Source organism: Gossypium arboreum, chromosome 2 (genome assembly GCF_025698485.1).
Source record: "Gossypium arboreum isolate Shixiya-1 chromosome 2, ASM2569848v2, whole genome shotgun sequence".
In the NCBI taxonomy this organism is placed as follows: Eukaryota; Viridiplantae; Streptophyta; class Magnoliopsida; order Malvales; family Malvaceae; genus Gossypium; species Gossypium arboreum.
This window is the reverse complement of record NC_069071.1, coordinates 104415033-104429619: the sequence shown is the minus strand read 5'-3', so window position 1 is coordinate 104429619 and position 14587 is coordinate 104415033.

Below are 14587 nucleotides of genomic sequence, written 5' to 3'. Positions count from 1 at the left end.
AGTATTGCCAAACTGGCCCTTACTCTCCATTGATAATGACCATTAGGTGCACTAAAGGTTGTTAAAGGCTTAGATTCTTCCGTTAACATTATTTGCCAAAATCCTGATTTACAATCAAATTTACTAAAATATTTTGCTTGTTTAACTTGATTAATTAAAACATCTTTTCTTGGGATAAAATATCCATCAAAAATAATATTTTGGTTTAGTCTTTTATAATCAATTACATCCTACCTTTTCCCTTTTTTTATTTCAGCATGGTTTCTTACCATAAAGGCTGGACTTGAATATGGACTATTAGTTTTTTCTATTAATCCTTTTTCTAATAAAATTCTTTGATTTGTGTATCAAATTCATCTATCTCTTGTTTAGTATAGATCATAGGTTTAACTCTAATAATTTTATTACGATTTTCTAATTTCATTTCACAATATCTAGGACTGTTTTGCCATAATTTTAATGGTTCTTTACTAAAATTATTTTCTAAAATTTTAAACAACCAATGACTTGTTTCAAGTTGTTTAATTTGTTCTTTTCTTATTAGTGTAAATCCTTTTTCATACACAAATTTATGATTTTCTACTAAAGGTATTTCTCTGAAGTTATATCTCTGACAATATTACTAAATTTTTATCAATAGAGAATAGTAAATGATGATATATAAAATTATTTCCTAATAATATGTCTCCATGCATTTCAGGAAAACACAATATTTTAGGAATTACAAATCTTACATTATTTATGTAGATTGGTATGTTTCTAGCCTTAAATTGAATTATGGTTTCTTTACCATTTATTCCTATGGCTTTAATTGAATTTTTCATTAATTCCCATTTTTCTACAAGAATGGCATTTTCTCTACAACTACTGGTGGTAGCTCCAGTATCTAATAAAGCATGTAAAGAATATGTTTTATATTCTCTAAATTGAAATGTAATTTCTATATATGTATAATATTTCCTAGGTTGAAATTTTGAAAATGTAATAATATCATTTTTTTTCCATTTTCATTTGTTGAATAATTGTAGAAGATTGTATTTCTTCCATTCTAGTATTTCTAGAATTTCTACTAGGTTCAGTAGGAAAAATAGGTATTTGAACTGTTTTCATTCCTATTGGTGTTGAGCTTGTACTTATATTATCCTCATCTTCCACTGTTTGAGTATTTAAGGGTAAAACTAAATTATCATTTGTATTTGTTATAGATTTATTTTTAAAATATAGTCTATCTCCTGACGACATATATTCTGTCTGAATTCTTAAACATAAACACTCTTCTATTAGAGGATCTGTAATAGATATAAAATAATTTGGTTTAACTTTAAAACCTATCACACCAATATGTAAATTAGACTGAATTCCTCAAATAAGTGCTTTTATTGGATTATAAAATCTTTTACCTAATAAAACTGCTATTATAGGTATATCATGACCTTTTCTAAATAAAGCTCTAATTGTTATCAAAATTGTACCTAAATTATACCTTTTCTAAATAAAGCTCTAATTTTTCTATATGTCTTTGACTCCATATTTTGAACTTAGATATTTTATATATTTCTTCTTTAGAAATATGATTTTTATTTATTTTCTCTATCATTTCATCGGAAAAGTCTTTTTCTTCTCGATTAAATTTCCTAGTTTTATATCTTGTTGCTCGGACTTAGGAATTTCTTCTAATTGATTTTAGAACTACTTCCTACATTAAACATAAATTTATATATTCTTCATTATCCGAATCGAATCATTTCGATATTAATTCATATAATATTTCCTCTTCATAGCGATTTCTAAATCTTGTTCATCACATATAAAACATTTACATATTTGGTTTTAGGTTTTTGAAGTTTTTCTTCTAACAATTTTTTCTTTTTCTTATTATTACAAGTATATCTTTTATTTCTGGTTTTCATCTAATTAATTTATATTTTCTATTTTCTTTCTATGTTTTTATAAGTATCGAACATGTTGTTTTACATCCAAACTCCCATTAATTTTCTAAAATTTTTGTACAGTGACTATAACTTAATTTATTTTTACTTGTTTAGAAGCTTTATTTTGTAAACAATGTAAAGTTATTCTTTCTTTAGCAAAATTTATCCTATTTCCTATAGAATCTATATTTTCTTTTGCTACTCCTACTTCTTTACTATGTTTATCTAAATAAGATACATATTTCATAAAGTTCTTCTATTAATTTTAAATATTCTACTCTTTTATTTTTATCAATACTTTAAGTAAATCTAATTTTCCAATGTTCTATGAGTTTTTATAAGATTGAAAATCATATTTTGTTGAGTAATATATTTTCTATTCTATTTTTCAGATTTTTATTTCTATTAATAGTAGAAGATGACTCTTTCAAGAAGTTTCTTATTCATCGATAAATTTAAAATTATATTACTATTACCATAATACAAAGGACCTAAATCTATGTCCGACTCTATATTATTATTAACTATAACCTGTTAAATTATGATGCTATAGAAAGTAGTAGTTCTAGTAATTCGATAATCAAGAAGATTTAAAGATTACTAATTATAAATCGATGAAGAAAATACTTCAACAGATAAGGAAGAAAATATAGAAATTCCAGAACCAATGGATATTGAACAAACAGATCCTTATGGTAAAAGAAAATTAGAATCAGATATTCAAAAAGATGATTATCTGAGAACTTTAAATAAAGATTACTAGACAATTGAAAATACAACTAGGATTTTTGGTACGCAAACCTAAAATATAGCTACTAATGAAATTAAAACTGAATATACAGGAGAATCATCTAATCAACAACCAAGTCAAACTATACCTATACCACATAGGATAGATGATTTAAATAAAAGAAATGTGGCCCAAGGAGGAATATATTTAGACTTAACTAATATTTCAATATCAGACTATAAACAAAACTATAGATGATTGGGCACAGTCAATGACAATTGTTGTAAACAACAACAATACTTGGTCAAAAGAAAAATTCTTAAATTATTTTGAAGGAACTTTTCAAGGTGATGTTTTACAATTTTTAAGACGGTGAGAAGAATCTGATACAGGAAAAGTCAAAAAAGGACAATTAATTAATCAGATAGGTACTCCTAAAGATCGTTTAAAAGGATTAACAAATATTCTAAAAGCAGAATTTTGTGGTTATTTTGATAAAAAGATCAAGATAGTATATCTAGTTATACTTTGTCAAAAATTAAATTATGTGATGTAAGATATTTAGAAGAATTTTCTAAAAAATTCTTCATGAATATCAAAACTAAAAATGAAAATATAGAATTTTGAAAAACTAATATTTTCATAAATTACCCCACCATGGGATGAGATATGTATAAAGAAATATGTATCTTATTTAGATAAACATAGTAAAGAAGCAGGAGTAGCCAAAAAAATATAGATTCTATAGGAAATAGGATAAATTTTGCTAAAGAAGGAATAATTTTACATTGTTTACAAACTAAAGCTTCTAAACAAGTAAAAAAATAAATTAAGTTATAGTCACTATACAAAAATTTTAGAAAATGAATGGGAGTTTGGATGTAAAACAACACATCTTAATACTTATAAAAAACATAGAAAGAAAAATAGAAAATATAAATTAATTAGATGGAAATCAGAAACAAAAGATATACTTGTAATAATAAGAAAAGAAAAATTTGTTAGAAGAAAAATTCTAAAAACTTAAAAACAAATATGTAAATGTTTTATATGTGATGAAGAAGGTCATATAGCACCAAATTGTCCTAACAAAGGAAAAAGTGCTAAAAAAATGATTAAAAGTCTTAAAGAACAAGATTTAGAAATCTGCTATGAGGAGGAAATAAATCCTGAGGAAATACTATTTGAATTAATATCAGAAACATATTCTGATTCAGATAATGAAGAATATATATTTATGTTTAATGTAGGAAGTAGTTCTAAAAATCAATTAGAGGAAATTCCTAAGTTTGAGCAACAAGATATAAAATTAGGAAATTTAATCGGAGAAGAAAAAGACTTTGCTGATGAAATGATAGAGAAAATAAATAAAAATCATATTTCTAAAGAGCCTCACCGTCAAGTAGGGACATAGTACAGTCCAACTTCTCTATGTCAAAATAGGATATTTGCTTGAGGATCATTTCAACTCCTTCCACTCAATACTCAGCTACGGTCGGATCAGTCCCTTTTACTCTAGAAAACTCTTTACCACCTAATGCCTGCAGACGTTCAAGCAGTAACCCACGATTAACAGGTGCAGGAGCAGGGTTAACACCAGCAATCTTTTGGAACGCTCCAATCATAGCTTCCATCAAAGGGCCAACACCCTCATTAGGTACGTTCACTTTACGCAGTGACATAGAATGTACAGAGGATGTACCATCGTATTGGGCATTCACATTCACATTTACACGGGGCATATTGAATATAATAATCTAACATACACAAACAAATAAAACGTGTAAGTAGTGGGAAAATCATCCAGGTCATATTCCTGTAAGAAAATTTTAGAACAAAAGCAATATGCTCCCATTCCTACCCCAACTTTAAACAAATCATGTGATGCAAACATAGATATCTCATTCAAGTCAAGCATTTAGAGAAATTTGGGCACATGGGTTTCGCAAACCTAGTCCGCACAATAATAACTTAAGTCCGAGTGTTAGATAACCTAAGCTCCGATACTACCAAATGTAACACCCTATACTTCGTCCGATCGCTAAGCCTGAGTAACAGGACGCTACACCGTCGTCATTACATCACACATTACATAACATCTCACTAGCATGTGAACATTCTCAAATTTGAACATTTATAGAGATTTCAAGTCAAGAATACCCTAGGCGAGGTTAAATCATGCTAGACATACATCAAACGAACTTATAACAAAATAGAAGCATGCTTTAAGACCACTTAACAAAAATTCAAAATAAATCATGTAGGTATCGATACTCATTCAATGATATCGATAATTCTCATAGTTGGTATAGATAATTCTCATAAATGGTATCGATACCGCTTAGAAAATCGGTACCAAATTAGCATTTTGTTTTCCTATAAAAATTTCAACTAACAAACTATCTATACCCTATCAAAAAGTATCAGTAATTCTATCCCGAGTATCGATACTCGAGACATGGTATTGACACCAAATTGAGTTACTGACTTCCTACACAATCGAAATATCATAGAGGTATCGATACTAATGCTCGATTATCGATACCTCTACATCAAACAATAAAGATAACACTGAAATAGGGCATTTAACTCAACCATACACTTACTAAGTCATCACGCACTTATAATATCATAATCCAATCAACAAAAATATCAGAATTGGTAGTTTCATGCATCATCAATCATTTAAACTAAACAACCCAATGAACTAGAATCAACATCCATAATTTTTACGAGAAATAATAATGAGCAAACGTAAAAAACATAATGGCAATGACAATCGAAATTCTACCACATTGTCTTATTCTCACAATTCAAAATAATAGTTAGAAATAACCTATTCAAATGTTATTCTACTTAGATCACTCATTTGGAAACTTTTCACATCGCAACATTAATAGTCTGCAAAGGTTTTAAAAGGAATGGGTGAGCTTAAAGAAACTCAATGAATGATTAGAACATCCATCAAATAGACATGCACTCATACGTTAACTGAAAATAATCAAAGCTCAATTACATGCGCACTATATTAAAAATATATGTTAACATATTCAATTATTACTAATCATCACATTTAACTCATTTTTCCACATGTTCATGCATACATCGCATATTAATATCACATTTTATGAAATCACATTTAACGATAGTTTGACACTTAAGGCTATGAAACATAATAGTGGGCTCTATTACCATACATCGGATCCACGAATCTCTAACACACCAAATGACTCATTTAGTCGAACATATCCCAAAAGCATAGCACATAGCTAACACTCTCTAACACACCAATATATCCTGTGAATAGAGTAAAGCTCACATTCCATTATCTCTCCAAATTTTTCCTGGGCCTTAACACCCCCAAAACACAACATATAAGTGATTACTCACAATCCTATGACATGCCAACTATATCTAATAGTCTCAAAGATTACAAGGCTAAAATATTATAACAGCCCATTTTTAGTCAAATCAGAATAGTGGTTTTGGGACCATAAATCTGAGGTTGAAATATTTATTTTATCATTAAATTGAGGTCTACAGCATGATAGTATGCTTTTATGAAAATTTCGTTAAGAAATTTTATCGTTTGAGTGCTTAATTTGATAAAAAGGATTAAATCGCGTAAAGTGCAAAAGTGGTGTTCTAATAGCTAAAGGTGTTTAATAGCTATAGAACTTTAAAGTAAAGGTCCTTAAGTGGTAATTATACCATTGATGTGTTAGTGGCCATTTATGAGATTGGTATTGTTGAAATTTGATTGAAATTAAAAGGTTAATTAAGTAATTTAGTCTTCATTTAGGGTTCGATAACTTTGAAGCTAGATTGGTAAGTGATTTTTGTACTATTTTTAATGATTTTTATATTTTTGAGATCGTTGCAACTTAATCTAGCTAGCCTAGGGACTAATTTTTAAAATTGCTAAAGGTTTAGGGTTTTTCCTTTGATAAATCTATATGTATTTTGATGTTTGATGATAGAAAATGTATGCTTGATGTTAGATAAACAACATTTATAAAGTGATTTTTGAAAAAATTTGTCATTTATGGATTTAATTGAGAAATGTTAAAATTTTGTGGTTAAATTATGAAATAAATGAGAAATATGAGCTACTAAGGACTTAATTGAAATTTGGCTAGCATGGGTAGGGATCAAATTGAATCAATTTGTATTTTATGAGATAAGGACTAAATTGTAAAAATGTTGAAATATTAGGGGCAAAAGTGTAAAGTTTCCTTAATATGTATTTTGGACTAAATTGAATAGAATGATAATTAAATAAGTTAATTTTGATTACATTTAGATCAGGAAAAGTGAAATTCAGATTTAGATCGGGGGAAAAATAAAGTATCGGACTAATCGACTTATTTCGCCATTTTTGCAATCGAGGTAAGTTCGTATGTTAATAAACATTATTATAATATTGTTTTAAATGCTTTAATATTGAATAAATTGTGTATACAACCTTGCGAATATAATCGACGAAGATTTGGCAATTGAGAAATCCCGATTGAACCTTAGGGACATGTCATTAGGGGTTATGTGACTTGAGTGTTGGTCCGTATGTCCTACTGGTGGCTGATTTATCCGGCATGTGTTGCAGATTCTTGTCAGCTTTGTGAGCAGCACCGTGCAGCTTCATCATGACCGTTAGCTTGTGTGAGCAGACCCGTTGATAGCTCGAGAATGAGCATTATATGTTATAGGAGATTGTGATAGCTTCGGCTATGTATGTGGCACTTAGGGTGTGAAATTCAGAAGTATCCGATATTATTCCGAATGGTTCAACGGGTATATTGAAGATGCAAAATGGTGAGAAATAGATATGTATCAGTACATGTATGTATGGAAACTATATAAGCATTGACTTTATGAAAGATGTGAGTTCATGGTTAAATATGTAATTGAATACAGGTTAATATTGTGATTAAATGTTTTGTAGTATGTTATGTTCATATTCTTGAATGGTAATTGAATGTTGAGCTTTGCTTATTATTTCATACGAGCTTACTAAGCTTTATATCTTACATTGTTTATTTTTTTCGTGTCTTATAGTAAAATCAAAGCTAGCTCGGATTCGGGAATCGTCGGAGACCTCATCACACTATCAAGCTATCACTTTGTTACTTTTGAATCTATGTATTTGGTTATATGGCATGTATAGGAGTTATGGTCATTTTGATATATAGTTTGGTAATGAAAGTCTTTTGAAATGACTTGTAAATGTTAAGTAACTGGTTTTGTGCATAGCCATATAAGTTGGCTTATTTTTGGTTTATTTGATCATGTATATATATGTTCAAATAGCCTTTGTTATGTGTTTGATAATTAATGTGTGATATTTGTTGAACAATTGGTTTTATGGATACTAAATAATTGAAATTTGAGATTGGTTTGCTTGTGATTTAGGTAAATTGATGCATAATGGAAGATGACCATTTAGGTAATGTGAAATGTAGAATTTGGCATGAATGGAATAGCCTACTTTGGTATTTGTGTGTATTGTGGATAATGGTATAGAATTTGCATGATTTAGGCTTGATTGAGATCGTTTTGAATGCCTAATTATGCCTTGTTTTTTGCCAAATGGTTTGGTGTAGGTGTATGCAATTTGGGTGGCAAGATGGCTTGGTAAATAGCCTATTTTTGTCCAAACATGTAGAGACACGGGCGTGTGTCTCAATCGTGTGTGACACACGGTCAGATGAAACAGCTGTGTGTCCTCTAGCGTTGACTTAGAAACCAAGTCAGTGTGCTCCACATGGCCCAGCACACGGGTGTGTGACTTGGCCGTGTGGCATAAGCCAGTATACCCTATAGGTTTGGCACGACTTAGCACACGCCCTGGCACACGAGCTTTTGAGGCCATTTCGAAGGGCACACGGGCTGGTCAAACGGGCGTGTGGTTGGCTGTATGACCCAAGTCAAAGAGTTACACGGGGTCGGAGACTGGCTGAGACACGGTCATGTGATCCCATTTCGTATATCCACACGGCCTGTGACACTGGCGTGTCTTTGGCCTTGTGTCTCACACGGCTGGGCCACACGAGCGTGTGTCTCTTATATTTTATAAAATTTTCTAAGTTTTCCAAAAATTTCATAAGTTATTGGTTTAGTCTCGAACCACCCCAAATGCATGTTTAAGGCCTCGTAGGCTCGTATTAGAGACAATGTGAATAATGTTGAATAATTTATCTTTGAAGTAGAAAAGTGTATGAGTAATGTATGTTTACTTGTGTTATTCATTCGGTAATACTCCGTAACCCTATTCTGGCGTTGAATACGGGTGAGGGGTGTTGCAAATATCCACAATTAAATCACATGCTTTCTCACTGATTTTCTGCACACTTTCACTGATGTTTGCATTATTAGTACATCATAATCATTTTCATTTGGCATGCAAATCATGCCCATAATTAACATATTATACAAATACTATCTCTAGCATGTATCACATATCATTTTAACACATCATATTTCACAGTCCACATCACATTATGACATACCACACAAAATGAACAAGGGGTATAAGAAAACTTACAATCGAAACTTAGAGTAGGGATTTAGGCTACTCCTAAGCTCCCAATTAATACTATGAATCGTGTTTACAAGTAATGATTCCAAACACTCATCATTCGTTCTTTCGCCCTGTCGCCGAAAACTTAAACTAACTTTTCCTTGCCTTTCTCTTTACTCATAGAAGGTCCTAATTATTCCAAAGTTTTACCCCAATAATTCACACAATACGTACCATTATCATTCAACCAAGGACTCACCAAAATCAACTAAAAATACAAGCCTAAGCTAATATCTCATGACACTGAAACTTCAACAAGCTTAGTCGAAACAAAAAAAATCTCAATACATACTCGTTCCTATCAGATGAAATTGATTCCAATTTTTGAATTAATCATCCAAAAAATGTTCTCAGCCTTTAAACTACTCAAAACTATATAGAATCATGGTTCCAAAATTTTGACATACTATGGCAATTTTCCACGAAAATTGAATAAAACATTGGAATTCTTTAACGAAACTTTAAGGGATATTTAGAAACCTTCTAACCATATCAAAACTAATTGAAAAGCACTTTGAAACCTCATTTTTATTCAAAACTCTAAAATCCACCATTAACGACCTAATTTTCGCTATTTATTCAAAACATTTGATTCAATAGGTAAAAAATCTATTTAAAAGACTAGATAACATCAAAACTAATAGGAAAATGAATCGTTACCTTTTATAGGAGAAAATCAGACGTTTGGTTAAAAATCCGGAAAACCCACAAGTTTAAGCAATGGTGAAATTAATGGTGTTTTTTTTTGTGGTTTTTGTGGAATTCTAAAGAGGTTTAATGATAAAATGATGGTAGAAATCAAATGAATTGAATATTGAGAATTAAAATTGGATGAATGAAACTTGGGTAAGCAAGAGACGGCTAAACACAAATAAAAAGGAAAGGGTTTCGTGAGTTCCTAAAGGTGGGGGAAATATTAGGTTGATTTTAAAGTTTTAGGTTATTTACCGTTTTAGTACTCCTAGTTTTAACCTCCTTTTGAAAACGATTCTTATTTCAAAATTAAAGATCATTTGAACATTTCACTAAAAAAAAAAAAATTTGAACATCATTTTCAAAAAAATTGATTTGATTTTCTAAAAGCCATATACGAATACATTTCTGTTTTAATATGCTTCGAAATTTTCGAGCACACTAGAGCTAAAATCCCTAAAGTACACTCAAAACTATGTGACTTAATTTTGGGTTGTGACAGTGAAGACAATGTAGGAACACTCACCATCGGGGTAGGAATTGATTTAACATTACTTATAATGGCTCGTTCTAGTAACTCACAGGCATACTTTTGTTGTGAGACATGCATACCATTCACTTCTTTGGTAATTTGAAGCCTAAGAAAATAATGAAGATCACCAAGGTTTTTAATAGGAAACTACGAATGAAGAACATGAATCACTTCAGTTATATATGCCTCAAGAGCACTTGTGACGAGTATATCATCTACATAGACAAGTAGAAACATACAACCAACAGAGGTCCTTTTAAAAAATAAAGAAGAATCAACTCTAGAACTTTGAAAATACAATGTATCAGTCAAGAAACTCCTTAGGGTATCAAACCAAGCAAGTGGTGCTTCCTTAAGGCCATATAGTGAATATACCTCTTCAGGTAACATGCTATTAAAAAAAGCATCATTTACATATGTTTGTACATCTTCCATTACTGTGAGACTACCACAGCAATCACCTTTTGAATTATATTTGCCTTGACAACAAGACTGAAGGTTTATGGTAATCTGAACCAACAGTCTGAGAAAAACCCTATGCCACCAATCGAGCTTTATTCCTAATAACACTCCTATCAAGATTCTATTTTATTTTGGCCAACCATTTACATCCCACTAAATTACGATGAGCTAGAGTAGACACCAACTCTCATGTGTAATATTTTTTTAAGGCTTGAAGTTCATCATCGGCAGCTTTCTGCCACGAAGGAATTATCATGGCTTCATGGATATTCTTAGGCTCAATCATACTCAATTCAACACCATAAGACTTGGGGTTAAACACTCCCACCTTACTCCCAGGAATCATAGAATGCACATTACTAGGTAAAGGATATTCATGAACAACAGTAACTATTGGCACTAGAGGAGTACGATCATCTGAAGTATGTTTTGCAACATCAGAATCCAAAAACTGTAGATAGAGGGTGAGGTGTCAACTCTAATACTAGGTGACTTCACAAATAACGACAGAGTTGTTAATGACCAAGGGGAACCAAAAGAAGTAGCCACTTTAGAAGACCCAGATAGTGATTGAGCAAAAGGAAATGTTTGCTCATCAAATTTTACAAGTCATGAGTTGTAAAATTTGCCATGATGACCAACATATTTATACCCTCTGTAATTGTTAGCATATCCCGAAAAAATACAATGAGCTGAACTATACTGTAGCTTGTAACAGTTGTAGGGCCAAAGAAGAGGATAACACCTGGAACCAAACAGTTTGAGGAATTAAAGATTTGGTTGTTTACCAAACAACTTCGTAATAAGAGAAAGTTCCCCTAAAGTTTTAGTAGGTAAGCAATTCATAATATATATTGTTGTAGCAAAAACATCACTCCCAGTATGACAATAGAAGTAAGGCTTGAGCTAAAAGCACCAAACCTATTTCAACAATCAAGGGATGACGACGTTCTACCAGACTATTCTGCTTAGAAGTATGTGGGCAAGAAAGTCTATGATTGAGATCATTGTATTATGAATACTTTGGAATCTATTATTTGAATGACTGATTTGTTTATGATATAATGAATGATATGTGAATAATATGTAATGACCTAAAATTCACGGGCATTGAAAAAGTGTGTTATCGGGCCTCCGTCTTAGTAAAACGAATTCATAAATATTTATTAAAAATATTTACGAAGCTAGTTGTGTTTAATTAGGTTCTAGTTAGGTGAATTTGATTTAATTAGGAGTACTTAAGAAAATGGATTAAATTGTAATAGAGGTAAAAGTTTAATTATAGATTAAAAAAAGACTAAATAGGCAATTAAGCCATTTTAGTTAATTGAGGCGATTTAACATTGAAATATCAAAGATTTTAGTTAAGATTTTTATAATATATTATTTTATTATTATATTAATGTTACATTATATTATATTATTATTATAATATTATGTTATATTATATATATATATATATAACAAAAGAAACAAAAGAAATAAAACAAAAGAAACAGAATAGGTGAGGGACGAAACAGAGAGAAAGAAGAAAGAAAAGGAAAGAAAAGAATTTAGGGTTTTCAAATGTTCAAATTCAAATTGGTAAGTCAACTTAAGTCCTTTTCTTGTAATTTTTGAGTTTTTATGATCCTAGAACAAAATACCACTAGATATATGTTGAAATTTTGGAAGTTATTAGATTTTTATATACTAATTTTGTTGAGTAAAAGTGTGAATTAGGGATTGAATTAATAGAATTTCAAGTTAGAAGTGAGAGAAGGATTAAATTGTAGAATAGGTTATAAATTTTGTGTAATAGGGACTAAATTGCAAGAAATTTGAAATTAGGTATTTATGATGATAATTAGAGAGTCAAGTTTAAGTTTAGTTGAAAATTGAATATAAATCAGGTATGAATTGGGATGGAAAAATAGTTGATTTTAGTTAAGGATTAAATTGGAATTAAGGTAGAAGTTAAATAGGAAATTTAAGTATTTGATGTGAATAATTGTTCTATTAATAATTGTAAATTATTTTGATTTTCGTAGCTAACATCGAATCGGAGACATCGACTCAGAAGGGAAAGAAAAAGATTGCCGGAGAGTAACTCAGGAAAAAATTTGGTTTGTTTTACTATAATTCGAATTTATTTATTATTAATTGTGAATATGATTAATATGCTTGGTAAGAGAAATTAAGGTAAGTATTGATATTGAATTGAATGAAAATGTATTGAATTGTGAAAATGTGTGAATATATGGATTGAATATTGGTTGAAAAGTGGAAAAATGATTGAATTGAAAATATGAGAAATTGTGATTGAATTGCGGTTATATGTGATTTAAATACCCTATTAACTAGTCGGACTGACTCGGATATAGTTTGCATGCCATAGGATTGGAAGTGTTCAGGAATACTTCGACCTCGAGTCGATGAGACACTGGGTGTCACTATATTACTTCGGATAGATTCAATGAGGTACTGGGTATCAATTTACTTTGGCTTGACCGATGAGACACTGGGTGTCAATTATTTGCTTCGACCTATCTGATGAGACACTGGGTGCCATATTAGAATGTTTGGTTGGATCCGTGTATCTGCCAAAGTCCAAGTCTCTTGTTAATAGGGGTGACAAATGAAATGGTAAAATTCAATGAAAGTAATGATTTTGATTGAGAAATGAAATAAGAAATTGAAATTGAGAAATGAGAATGAATGGATGAATCAAAGGTTCAGGGAATGATTGATGAATCAATGAAATAAGATTATGAAAATGCATAGTATGAATCATTGTTCACTAATAGAAAATAGAGTATTGATGAATGAAATGAGTAAAGAAAAGCTATTTAGAATGGTTATGGTTGTTATGTAATGAATAAGTATATTTTGTTGATTTGTAAATCTTAATAAGCATGATTTGTATGTTTTATCAAGTAATTTGAATTATAGTAATACGATTGAGTATGTCCATACTTAGCGTACAGTTGTTTTCCGTGCGCAGATTAGTTAAAGTCAAATGTTCCAGTCGAGAATCCAAAGCCAATCCCGATCTCAGAAAACTTTGGTGATGTATATTTCTTTTTGGTAAATGTGGCATGTACCTAGGTTATGTTTCATGGTGGATTTTGGTTGTAATAGATGACATATGTTATTTGAATAGACATATGAAAGAATAAAAAGATAAAATGGCACATATGATATTAAACTTTGAAATGGAAATAGAATGAAATTTCTAAACTAATCTTAATGTTGCTTGTGAATGTTAAGTGAATAGATTATCAGGTTGGTGTCCTCATATGTTTTAAATGTAATTGTATATAAAATTGTAATGGTTGTGATGTTGGTTTGAATTGGGTATGTTTAAAGTTTGCAGGATTGGTTAGATGACTATAAAGGGGTTATATTGAGCCCACACGGTCCGGTCTATACGGTGTGAGCCCTATATTTGTTAAAAAAATTTAGAATTTCATGGAAAATTTCTCGAGCACTCGAATTAGTCTCGATGCACTTCTAACACGTATTTTGGGCCTCGAGGGTCCATTAAATGGACACTGCTAATATTTTATAATATGTATGTTATTTATTTGTATGATGTTCGTAATTTGTCTGAAAGGACCGGTAATGCTCTGTAACCCTGTTCTAGCGACGATTTAGGGTTAGAGGGTGTTACAATTATTAGT